At 45.7% G+C, this 12,914-nt stretch overlaps 1 long non-coding RNA gene across 1 annotated transcript; it reads left to right on the forward strand.

Annotated features, from left to right (window-relative positions):
* The first annotated feature begins 7,880 nt into the window (after positions 1–7,880).
* On the forward strand, positions 7,881–12,336 carry LOC142499208 (uncharacterized). The gene is made up of 2 exons (XR_012802632.1): positions 7,881–8,270; positions 11,841–12,336. It is a non-coding gene; the product is annotated as an uncharacterized LOC142499208 (long non-coding RNA).
* The last annotated feature ends 578 nt before the right edge of the window (positions 12,337–12,914 follow it).

The following is a 12,914-nucleotide window of genomic DNA, read 5'->3' on the forward strand; positions in this document are numbered from 1 at the left end:
TATCAGGTCCTCCAGTCCAGCGGGACGATCCAGAGCTGCTAATTCATCCTTCAACCGTTCGGACAGACCCTGCCAGAAGACTGCAGATAGAGCCACATCGTTCCAGCCGGTCTCGGCTGCCACCGTCCGGAAGTCCAGAGCATAACGAGCCACAGTACGGTCTCCCTGAGAAATATTAAGCAGAGAAGATGCAGCCGTAACCTTCCGTCCTGGGGTGTCAAACACCCTTCTGAATTCGGTGATGAAGAGAGTGAGGTCAGAGATCAAATCTGGGCGTTGCTCCCAGATAGGGGATGCCCATGCCAGAGCGGCGTCAGTCAGCAAGGAGATTATGTATGCGACCTTTATTCGTGAAGAAGGAAAGTGAGAGGGCATCAGCTCAAACTGTATGAAGCACTGGTTCAGAAACCCCCGACAACCGCTGGGATCCCCTGCATACCGGTTGGGCGCAGGTAGTCGTGGTTCGGAGGTAGGTGTGATAAGTGCAGGAGTGGCTGCGAGTGGAACGGGGTTGGTGGTAGATACAGTTAAACGTCTAACTTGTTCAGTCAGGGTATCCATGTCTTGTTTAAGTTGGGAAACTAGTTGTTCTTTGTGTGTAAATGAGCCGGTAAGTTGCCGGAAGCATTCCTCATGGGTGTCTAAGCGTCGGGCCACCTCAGCGGCGTCCATGTTTGTTGGGCTGAGCATATTGTCACGCTGCGCTCACCACAAACAGGACGGAAGACCGCGGGGCTGAGGTGGGGATGTATAGGCACCGACCCACAACCACGCAGTCCTGTCCGGAATGCGTAGTCCTAGTCGTACCGCGTCGTAGGGTTGGAGAGGTCAGGGTAGTCAGGGTACTTGCCGTGTTCCAGGGTTGGGGAGTCCGGGTAGGTAGAGTTTCGTAGCCAAGGTCCTGGGTAATAGAAGGTAGAGTAGTCGAGTAACGAAGCCGGGGTCAAAGTGCTGGAGAGTGTAGAAATCCAAGTAACAGGCAGGGTCAAACAGGACAGACAAAGTTCAAGACAAAACTAGACAGCAGCGGTGAGCACAATGCATAAACAGGAGTTTATGCTCAGCAATGAAGGACAGGCAGAAGCAGGTATATATGTGGGAAGGGTCCAATTACCTTGCAGGGGTGTGTTCTGGTCCACCAATGGTGTCAGAGAGACACTGATCAAAAACAGCTTGCAATTAGGCTCTCCTGATGCTAGGTCTGGTTGCCGGGCAACCCGCGTGCGTGCGCGATGCGCGTCGCGACGTGATGACGTCATGTGGTTTACTCAGCAAGTCTCCGCCTGTGGGAGGTTCCAGCAGCTCCCTCACGTTCTCCTGCTTCCTGGTTGCCGAGCAACCCGTGCGCGTGCGCGATGCGTCTCGCGGAGCTCCGCCATCACGCTGCTGCGCCTGCACTGCCCTGGCAGTGCGTGGGCGCATGACTCTGCCCCGTGGTGCTTCCCTGAGTCGGTCTCCGCGCGGATCAGAGGCAAGTGTGACACTGAGCCACTCCTTCTCCTTGGTAAAAGATACTTTTAATTCAAACAGGAGACATACTTCTCAGTATATAAACAAATGTGAAAAAAGATATCTAAAATAACAGCAAGAGGGGGGCTGATATAAACCCTATCGTCATAGGTATGAGTGTGACATCTAATAATAGATAAATAATAGGGTCGATAGAGGTCATATAAAAAAAAAGGTCTAATATCAACAGGATGACTATGGTGAGGTAAAGGGCTATATCCCTGTATAACAATACCATGGAAGGACAGGGTAGCTGGGTAGAACCAAATACTAATGGTTAATGAATAGCCCAGGTCCCCTCTGGGCTTCCCCCTTGGTCCTCGGCCCCCCTGGTTCCCCACTAACCTCCGCTGTCGCGAGGGCGGTTGCGGCTGGTGCGGGTGCCACCGGACATGAAGGTGGACACGCCAGTCGGATGGGGAGATGGGTGGGGAGCGTGGCGTCAGACAGGCTGGCAATACAGTCGCCGAGACTCTGCAGTGGCACGGGGCAGCTGAGCGCCTCCATCTTAAAGTGGCCGAGCATGCGCCTTGCGGCTGGAGGCAGCGGGGGCCATATTGGGATTGGTGCAGGATAAAGGTGATGTGAGCATGCACAGAGTGCCCCTAGGAGCGGCGGACACCAGGGGAATAGGTTCCAAGGGAACTATAGTTCCCAGCAGCCTCCGGGGCTGCTTTACCACATGATCCAGAGTAGCCAATAGGGCTACTAGAATCTCCTGAGGGGAGATTGGAACGTCAGTTAGAACTGTTAGGGCAGTTGGTCAGTCGGGAACAGGACAGCAAGGGGATAAGTAAGGTCCAGGGAGAAGTGCTCCACTGGTCTAGGCCAGAGTATCCCTCTTTCAGGTCCCAGCAAGGCCCCGATCATCTCTAGCTTGTGGTGCTATTTGGAAGGCCCCTCAGATAGGGATGCGCCCCTTAGCCTTTTAGTGCTAGAACCCTTGTTCACTTTGATTAAACCCAGCACTCATAGCCACAAGGATACAGATCTTCTCTACTTGCCAGTAGTATACTCGACCTCCGTTTCAGAAGGATTCTATGTGAGGAAGATAATGGTAGGAAACAGACATAGTACAATTCTATTATACTATGTCGGTTTCTTAGCATTATCTTCCCCACATCTACTCAAAGCCCTAATGGAAAAGCAGGCTTGTGAAACTAAACATTATAGCAAAAATTAAAGTATGGGTAGAGCTCAACTGCCTAAACACCTTTGACAATGTATCTAGATAGGCTCCCACAAAGCGCTAAAACTAGACACGAAGAGAAGTGCTTACAAAGGGCTACTTACTATTGTGGGACATGTAAGAATCATAGCCAGGATTAAGCAATTTAATCCCCCAGACAATCTCCCTACGCTGATTCATGGCTTTGTGTTCTCATTCATGGACTATTGCAATGCACTTTGCTTGGGTCTTTCTGAAATAGAGATACGTCACCTGCAGCCAGTGCAGAATGCTGCTGGCAGGTTAACTAGGCAGACCCGTTCCTGCCACGACACCTGACACCTGACTGTTCTCTGTGCTTGTTGCCGTTATGATGGCAACACTATTTCAAGGTTGGCTTTTTGACATTTCAAGTGTTACATAATCAGGGTTTAAGCTATCTGAAGGAGCTCCTGGCTCCATATACCACCAATTGCTCATTTAGATCTTCAGGTGAAGGTCTGCTGATTGTTTCCAGAATTTGTATCCTTTTTAACTGGAGCTTTTAGCTATGCTGCTCTTACTTACACGGTCGGAGACGCACCCTCTCTGGAAATCTTTAAAAACAAGCTCAAAACGTCTGTGTTTACCCAGGCGTTTGATGAATGCATCGCCACCAATTTAACATTTAATACTGAACTTTCCATTCTGTATTTTATGATATACTGTATCTGCATCCTGTGTTTTGTGTCCCTTTGGGAGAAAAGGGCTATATAAATAAAGTTATTATTATTAAAAGGCACCACAACACAAAAACAAATGGACTTTCCCCCTGAGATAAAACAGCTTCTACGACAATCTATCTTCAGTCATCACACACTTGCAACATAACATACCTTTTTAATATTAATGCTACAAGCCTATTATTTCAGTTGTAAAATAACAAGGAGCTTGTCACATGAAAGATATTGGTCACACAGTTATTTTGGTACAAAGTGTCTCACAGATACATTCACACACTGCACAGCATGCTGGCATATACCGGTATGTATTAAAGCAGCAATCCTAGCTGCTGTTTCTCCCCCCCCCTTCCCTTTAATATGTGCATAAATACAATCCACACAATGATAAGTAATTAGCTAAGTTGCCGATTGATCCATTCTCCTGTGATCGATCGGCAAGATTCGGCTTGTGGATTCACTGTCAGTGCAGCAGAAGAGGACCAAAGATGCAAAATTCTGTGGGGAAAATCATGTGACCCGGCAGTCACTAGATACAATAGGTGCACTGCTAGAGAGAGGATAGGGCTCACAAAAGGTGTGTGCCAGAGCCTGTTTCAGAAGAGGAAGGGGATGTGACTTTGTAAATGATTGCTATATAAACAAAAAATGCTTGTTACATTATAATACATAAAAAAAGTAATTCCGTTTTTCCAAAAAAATGCTACAAGTATTTTCTCATAGTACAGAACTGATTTATTAAAGAATTCACTGTCACGGGAGACCAGGTATTTACGCCTCTTTACCGGGAACATTCACTGAGCAAAACAAGATAGTAAAACAAATTGTCATTTATTCCATAGAAACAGACGTACACACAGTGAATTACAAAATACAGAAGAAAACACACTTACTGGGGGTCTGGGCTACAAATCTAGACTTTCCTAGGTAAAATAAGATGTAAAACAAAGTCTTTAGGTTGACGGGACTTGTCCAGAAATGTCCTGGAACTCAAATCGGCATGAAGTTCTTAACGCCATCGCTGTATCAGCTCAGGAGATGCCGAAACTCCTTGACCGGGAGATAGTACCAAACATCCTGGTACTCTTTTTGGCATTCAAACCCAGCAGCGACCACTACGTTCTATTCTCAGAACTTGGCCACGAAAAGTGGGACAAAATTTCTCGCCTTGAAATTTCTGAATCCGACTCGCTGTTATTTCTCTCAGAGCATCTTTTGGTGATTTTGAATTTGCCACTTCTGTCTTGGCGCTTAGAATCGCGTGAACGGATTGGGTGCTGGATTTCTTATAGTATTTCAGCTTCTTTCATGAAATACTCCATCCAGCCAATTCTAGCGTGGAAGAAATCCTACCAGTCAATCAGAGCGTTGCCAGTCTATCTAAGCACGGATTTGGGTTCCGACAAGGGCATACGCCAACATGGCACCTCTGCCACTTGTCAGTTAGAAGCCACCCGCAGAGTTAGGCTCCTCAGGGTCTGGTCCGATGATTTCCATTCATCCCAGGACTTGAGTACTGGAGCCTAGCGCCGGTGCCCAAATGGCTTTCACACCATGGCAACCTCTGAGGCTTTCATGTCCGGGACCCGAGCAGACTTGGTGGCACCAAGCTTGGTAGCCACATGGCCTCTCGGAACCATGGACCTGTAAGTCCCCAGCTCATATTACTGTACACAAGCATATCTACTATTAAAACACTATGAAACAAAATATTTTTTTCCCATATTTTTTCTAAGTCCTGAGGTAGAATGAAAAAATGCTTAGGTTCATTCTCAGGGCTGTATCTCATTCCCTTTATAAACTGGACTTAGGTTTCATAAAACCCCTTGCAACCTTATATATGGTTGGAGTACCCCCTGAACCTCTATACCGGTTCTGGGTAACCGGGCATTGAACTGAGGATCCCTCTGTTACTGGGGGGACCCCGGTACAATTCTGAGGACACCTTATACCCCTATGCCCCGCTTACCTTTCTGGTCTGTGCTGAAGCAGGGAGTCCTAGCGGTGAGTCACGAAAGCGTTTCCAGAGTAGGATTTTGACCGGAGCAACACACATGAAGGATATTGCTTGGTCTGCAGCTTTAAGGCTATATTAGCAATAAACTCTTTCCATCCTCTGTCATCTAGGCAGGGCCACCGATAGGGGGAAGAGCTGGGACAACTATCCCGAGCCTAGCGGCTACAGGGGTCTGGCCGTGTCAGCACTGTAAGGTGGGGCTGACCAGAGATTGAGCCCAACTTCTGCACCCGAACCCCGGGCCTCTGATTGCTGCCAGGCCACAGTTGCTGCTGCTGCAGTGGCCTCCCTACCCGCCAGGCGGCGCCAGAAATTGGGCCCACCCAGAAGTCTGGCCCAACTCCTGTATCCTTGTGCTAGATTCCTTTGGCACTGGGGGGGCAGCCACCCCCATGATAAATTTGTGAATGTGTATGTAACCAGGACTGGTTTCTGGCTACCAGTCTCCCCCCTCCTGGTGGTAAGCCCTGGTAAGATTAGGCTGCCAGGAGTTATCATGGGTTTTCTACTCACAGTAGCTTCTTGATTGACAGGGGAGGTGGTGGGACTAGGTCTGTGGTGTCCAATCACTGGATTCAGATCTGGTACCTACTTTGCTTGTACTTAAGGAGCTGCACTGCTAAATGTAGTCAGTGCCTCTACCTCCTTGAGAGAGACTGGTCTACCCTAACAATTATGAAGGGCTCTACCAATCTTTATTCCCTCCCATGAGGGAGTGGAAGGGTGACTTCACCAGGGAGTAAGGGAAGAGCAAGGACTGCTTCAGGTCCCCTTGGCCTGGAGTGGAGGTCCAGGGTACATCCTGAGGGCGAAGCCCCACAAAGTGAAGTATGCTGTTCCATCTGCCAGTGTACTAAATAAAGTGATCCTGTTCAAAGATATCTTCCTGTCTGAGACTACAATCTATCAGGGGAAGTGTGTGTGTGTGTGTGTCGGGGGGGGTCGGAAGGGGGAGGGGGGTATTGTGTGTGTGGAGGTTATTGTATGTGGGTATTGTTGGTGGGATTGTGTGTGTTTGGGGGGAATTGTGTGTGTGTTGGGGGACTTGATTCAGTGATAGAGAGTAGAGAGAGTGTGAGAGAGAAGGGGGAGGGAGAAAGAGGAAGAGTGTTAGACAGGTAGAGTGAGTGAGAGAAGGAGGAAAGAAATATATGGGGGGAGTGTGAGAAAGGGGGTAGGAAATAGAGATGGTGAGACAGCAAGGAGGTGAGAAAGAGGCTGGGCCTCGCAAGGCTGCCGACAGGGACAAATTCATCATTTTATATCAATGTAGCATGCTCCAGTGAGTGATCTGGAAACTACTAAAGTTATGAGATACGTTTTTGGTCTAAAACAATTACAGGCAAAACCTTAGTTAATCGTGCTGGGGAAATATTAGCAAATTATCAAGCAGTGTTGTAATTTGCACACACATACAGCAGACCCCATGGTGGTGTGTAGTCTATGCACATGGAATTAGATGCTGAGGTCCACTCACCCTCCACATGATGACCTTAGATAATACAACCATCTTCCACTTTATTTCTCTTACTCAGTCAACCGGGATGGCCCCACTCACATGTTAAATAGGTGTCCTCTACTGTCGGGAGAGTTTCAACAGTGTCTGCAATGATTTATGCACTCACATTTCCATAGTATGTCATGCTAGCACAGAGAGCCCTAACAATGATTAATGACAGAAGGAGAGCGTGTGCCTACTGCATGGGAGCTGCTGATTTATCTAACAGATATATATTTTTTTATTTGCAAAGTGAAAGATGACAGTCAATAACTTGCTGGTCTATCTATTTTTTTTCAATTTAATTTGATGGCGTTACATGACCTAATTTACTGTCAAACAGGGTGTAAAGGAAGCTGCAGAGTTCACTGATCCACCTTATGGACATTCTTAACATTCTATCTGAGTACAGTATATCTAACCCCGGAGATGGAAAATACAAGGAGGACACTGGACACAGGCAAGGCACTACGGACTATATGTACTATGCAACTAAGACGTACGTGGTAAGGTTGTAAGGTGCTGCCTTGCTTAAAAGATGTCACCATTTGCTTTTGCAGCCTTGGTCAATGACCACAGTGTAAAAAAAATGCAGGCAACATTTAAATTATATTAGCACTCCATAGAAAGAATGATAATTATTACCCCCACTCAAGGATAGAAAAACATGATCACCTGTTTGCATATTAAAGCAGCAATCTACTGTATGCAGCTCAAGTACAAAGTGTGTTTGTGAGTGTATATATATATGTAGCCATGTATCCCCTTGGCTATTAATCTGGCCTGCATAACACACAAGCCCTGGTACCAGTGCAGGCAGTGTTAGGGTTAAATCTATGCCCTGCTGTAGTAAGCAGCTTCCTTGAGTTACAGGGGGGGTGGCCTGAGGCCTAGGTACCGCCCACCTAAGCCCCGCCCCTGATAACAGTGGGGAGTAGCAGTTGGGAATTGACAGTTGGGAGTTGTCAGTCAGTTTACCCTCTCCCCTCAAGGGAGTGGGAGCTGTTACTTACTCCACCAGGGAGTAGGGGAGGAAAGGATAGACCTTTGGGGCCTCAAGCCCTGGGGGTTGATTCCAGGTACCAGAGGAACTGCATTGTTGATTGTGTACGGCTGTACTCAATAAAGACCAGTTGCTGTTTTTATACTCCTGCCTGTGACTGCAGTTTATTAGGGGGAGTGAAAGATGGTTTTCCTGCAAGAACTGCACCAAGCTCTGCTAGGGCCTGCTGGAAATGGAGTCGCTGCACCCAGAAAGAGCTGTGAATATCCTGAAAGCCTGTACTGTCTTCCCCACCACTATCGGCGGACACTCAGCAATCCCTTAAGCCTCACAGGTACAGCACAGCGAGAGTACAGGTAACAGTGACATCTCCCTTAGGGTGGGGGAATACCTGTTATATATGCAATAAAGAATATCACTTCTGAGCACATTCACATGTCTTAGACAGGTCTGCACCCTTGCCTTTCAAGCATTATCACCTCGCATACAGTGCTCCCACTGCAGCAAGGGATTGTGGGAAATAACATGCAAATGAGCACACAATTTGTCACCTTTTTGCCTGGAATATCCATTTCACATGGAGCCCATTTAAGCTGATGCATCGCCATTCACACAGTTTTTAAACACAGCATGGGACTGGCAAAGCAAGTTTAAACCACTAACAGACATGTTTCAACCTTGATGGGTATCATCAGTGTGAGGTTGGTTTATACTTGCTTTGCAATATTTCTAGGCTGGGTAGGTTTACCATATCACATTTTAAGTTATGGTGGGTGAAAAAGGCAACAAAAAACCTCCACCGTTAGCATATTGGCTATATGCTAACGAGGGAGGTTTTTTGTTGCATTTTTCACCCACCATAACTTAAAATGTGATATGGTAAATATTTTATTATTATTATTATTATTTTTTAATACTGTACAAGTATACTGCAACAGTTATTAAACTAACTGGTCCTATGCTCTTATACTACTCTTTTTTTCAATATCTTTGTGTCATTGTACTGTACATTTATGAGAAAGAAAGAGGGCCTTGAACAACAGAGTCCTGGCCTCAGAACATTCACTAAGAATGCCAAAGAAACCAGAGAGGACAAAAAGAAAACACTCAGGAATTTTGGAAAACGCAAAAAGGGCCGTTGCTTGAGGAATATTGCTGTATTTCTTGAAGGATCTTGGATGGCTTTGTTCTTTAAGTTATACATGTTTTATACTGGGTTTATTATCATTATTAGCTTTTTCCAGAGACTAATTGTGTAGTCATAAGTGAAGCCCTGTTTCCCCCTTAACAAAGAGGCTACTGGTGCTGCCTTCACCTGTTGGCTCACAGGAAGCCTAAGCCTACGCCATGGAGTGATAAAATAGTAGTATCGGTGCAGTGCCTCCACCTGAGAGGAATCCCAGCATAGTGGGTGGAGCCCCTCACAGGACCCAATGACAATTAATCACACGCACTGTAAAATAACAATACCTTTACTGGCAACATATATATCTTAACGTACTACTAATGGCTAATCAGATACAGCTACCCGCCAAGCCTCACGCAGCCATAACCTCACCACCGAGTATCCCACACCGTGTCCCAAGAGTCCCACACCCAACCCCAATGTGTGAGACAGCACTGCCCACTAGATGAAGTGAAACAATGGTTGGTGCACTTGGTATATAGGTACCTGCCGGGTGCTCCAGCACCCGGGCGCGTCGACTGACAGACAGGATCCGCTGATCCAGTGATGGAATCCGCCTCCGCATGCGTGGTATCCAGCTGGAGGGTCCACATACAGATAGTCTCTATATATCTTGCAGGGTGATCTGGTCCCAGATTACAATCCTCAGGCTGCGCAGCGTTGCAGCAGTGTCCCTGAACTTATCAAACAGCTAATGGGGCAATGTCCCTACCTAAGGGCCTGTCCCTATAGCAGCCACAAACTGAGATGAGTCGGGCCCTAGCTGGGGCCTATAGGGGTCTCTGGTCTAGTGCAGGGGCCACAGACGCCCTGCACATACAACCTACCCATCTGTCTCCCAGCTCCGACTCACTTGGTCCTCAGCGCGCCCAAAAGTATCTATCTGCCCGCAGGGGATTGCTGCAGCCTGATTGGCTGTTGCGCGCCATGTGATCTAACTGCCCCGGTGGTTGCTGGATGTTGTAGTCCACCTGCGGGGCATTTGGGTGTAATGGCCGACTGTGTACCTCTCTGCGCATGCACAAGGTGCACCAAGATGGCCACCGCAACATAGCTATCTGCACTGCGCATGTGCGACCACACGGAAGATGGCGGCGCCTGAGCGCTCACTCCCCACGGAGCTCCGGCGATACCCTCGCCCTGCTCAACCTCCCAGCCCATCCCTCGCGTCAGCGGAGGTAAGGATGGGGGGGGGGAAACGGAAAACCCGGAGGGGACCTAGTTACATAAAATATAAATATTTATATAAAATAAAATAGCTCTCTGGGCCACACTTTGTCATTAGCATGATTCTTATATCATAAGGATTAACTACCAATCACTGCAGAAATGTTTCCAATTAAATGTTTGGAGTAAAAATAATTTGCATTTTAATTGTCACTCTGTCAAGTTCCAAAGTCGAGGAAGTGATTCTGTGCTTGATTTCACAAATCCTCCTCAAAAAATGACAAATGTCATTTTCAGAACATTCATTCACTGTGATGCCCACTAAATTCCAGTAACTTTCCACTATTGATGGGAATTTTCATATAAAACACAGTGGTTGCTTTTATATCATGCACCCAAGATAGTCTTGACACACAGAAAACCAAAATTCTGTTTGTGGCTATGTCAGATTAAAGATGCTTCTTAATCAAGTTTTAGAGGTCAGTTTTGGGGGCAGTTTCAGAAGCAGTTAAAGGGAGCAGGTAAAGGGAGGAATTATACGACACAGTTATAGAATCAATTAGAGGAGGAGTTGCTCAGCACAGTATTATAACGGGATATGTTATCTTGATTCACATCACCATTAAAGCACAAGATATCTCACACAATGCACATCACATAAATGCATAAGAACACTTCAGCTGACAAGCACATGAAATATTTCATGCAGAGCATACCCACTTTTACTACTAATGCCCTTCTGTCCATTTCATAAACAAGCCCCACAGGAGACTTTCCATAAATGTAGAGCAGAGGGGGATGCCTCCGGTGGAAAAATCCTGTTAAATGATTAACAAGAAACTATACAGAAGCTAAATGGATGTTACAGTGCCTGATTCATAAGGATAGTCCCCGAGTTCCAGTTTTGGTAAATTTTTAAAAGAATACATGTAGTTAGGAGGTAAGAGAATGACAGGTAGTTACATTTAGAAGGCGAGAATAGGAGCCAGGCTTCTTTGTCTGTTGACCTCGGAGGAGGCAATAATGGGGAAGCAAAATCTTTTTGCAGATTTTTTTTTTAACGGCAGGTGTGCAAGGTGATGTTAATCCCATTAGCTGTATTCCTGATATCTGCTATTGGCTGAGCGTGAATAAGCAGAGACTCAAGGGCACACAGCACCAGTGTACTAAGCACAAAAGCAAACACTGACACAAAAGCTGAAGGAAAATTGCATTGGCTAATGGGAACAGGGAAGTTATTGAGGACACTTTATAACAAACCAATTTGCATACCTACCAATCCCTCCATCTCTGGATTTAGAAGAGGCATTAAAACTAGGCAAGGCTGCAAAAACAGCTGTGTCTTAGATGACTAAATGGATACAAATACTGTAGAACAGCTTCAAGTACTTTATGTTCCATTACAAGTTTAGATACATTTCTAACTTTATATCCCACACACACCCTTCTTTGTTAACTTTACATCTGCATTTTGTAGTCTACAAATTAGTAGCAATATACAGTATGGCAATATTTTGGTTGATATTACAGTCTGTCGGTGTAGTCACTGACGTGGCTTCTATTCTCTTTACAGCTTTCATATTTTGAAACCAGCTCCCATCTCCATTGTCGTTTTCCTGAGAAGCTGCACTTCTGCAGAGAAAGAGAGATCCATGTCTCCTATGTCCAAGTCAGAGCCACTCATGCTGGGTCATTTGCGACACACAAGTGATTGATTAGTTAAAACATAATAATTTGTAAGCAGGGCTTTCAAAACTATGACCAAAAGAGGTTATGCATCAAGCATGGAATGAGTGAATGAAAAGCTGCTATGCTGTTTAGTGCCTGTCCCAAATGTAAGAGACTTGTGCCCAATGGAGAAAAATGACGATACGATGTGCATGAATTCACACAACCCATAATAATTTGTGTTAAATGTATTTTCCTCTCGATCCCCCATATTACATGCCAACATGAGAGAAGCAATGTAGTGTCACAGCTCAAATTGCTTTCCTCGATTCAATCTAACTGCAAAGGTCCTGTATTTGCAAACTAATACATATAGTTAAAGTAGCGCGGGCACTTTAAAATGCATTCTGTGATACTTTATTTTAAATATTTATTTTATTTTATTATATCTACAGGTACTTTTGGTTCTGTTTGTGCACCTTTGCAAACATGTACTAGTTTGGCATTGTAGCATTGATAGATTTCATACAGTCCATCTACTGCATCTTAATCTAAGGCAACAATCATTCCAAAATAAAAAGAGATACAAATATGACAAACTGCATAAACTAAGAAATAATAAAAGATGGTACAGGTTAGGGCTGTAACCTGTGTAGTGCCACTGCTGAGCAATTTAACGCACATCGCCCAGCTCTGAAGGGGCTAGGCAATCGTTTGTTTATATGAACATTCTATCATTTCATGTTTAGGCTTTGGGTAAAAAAAAAATGCAGATTATAGCTGAGGTGGTTCACAAATCTGCTGATTGCAGTGCTTCCTGAGCACTGCTGCTGACAGCCTGCAATTACACAGGTAACACAGGAGTAATTACTGCTTCTGCGATATCCCTTTGCTAAAATGCTTCCCCCCCCCCCAAAAAAAAAATCTGCTTGGCAGCGTGGTACCTTTTTCATCTGGAACCATGATGAGAAGAGAGATC

The sequence above is a fragment of the Ascaphus truei genome, chromosome 7 (genome assembly GCF_040206685.1).
Source record: "Ascaphus truei isolate aAscTru1 chromosome 7, aAscTru1.hap1, whole genome shotgun sequence".
Lineage (NCBI taxonomy): Eukaryota > Metazoa > Chordata > Amphibia > Anura > Ascaphidae > Ascaphus > Ascaphus truei.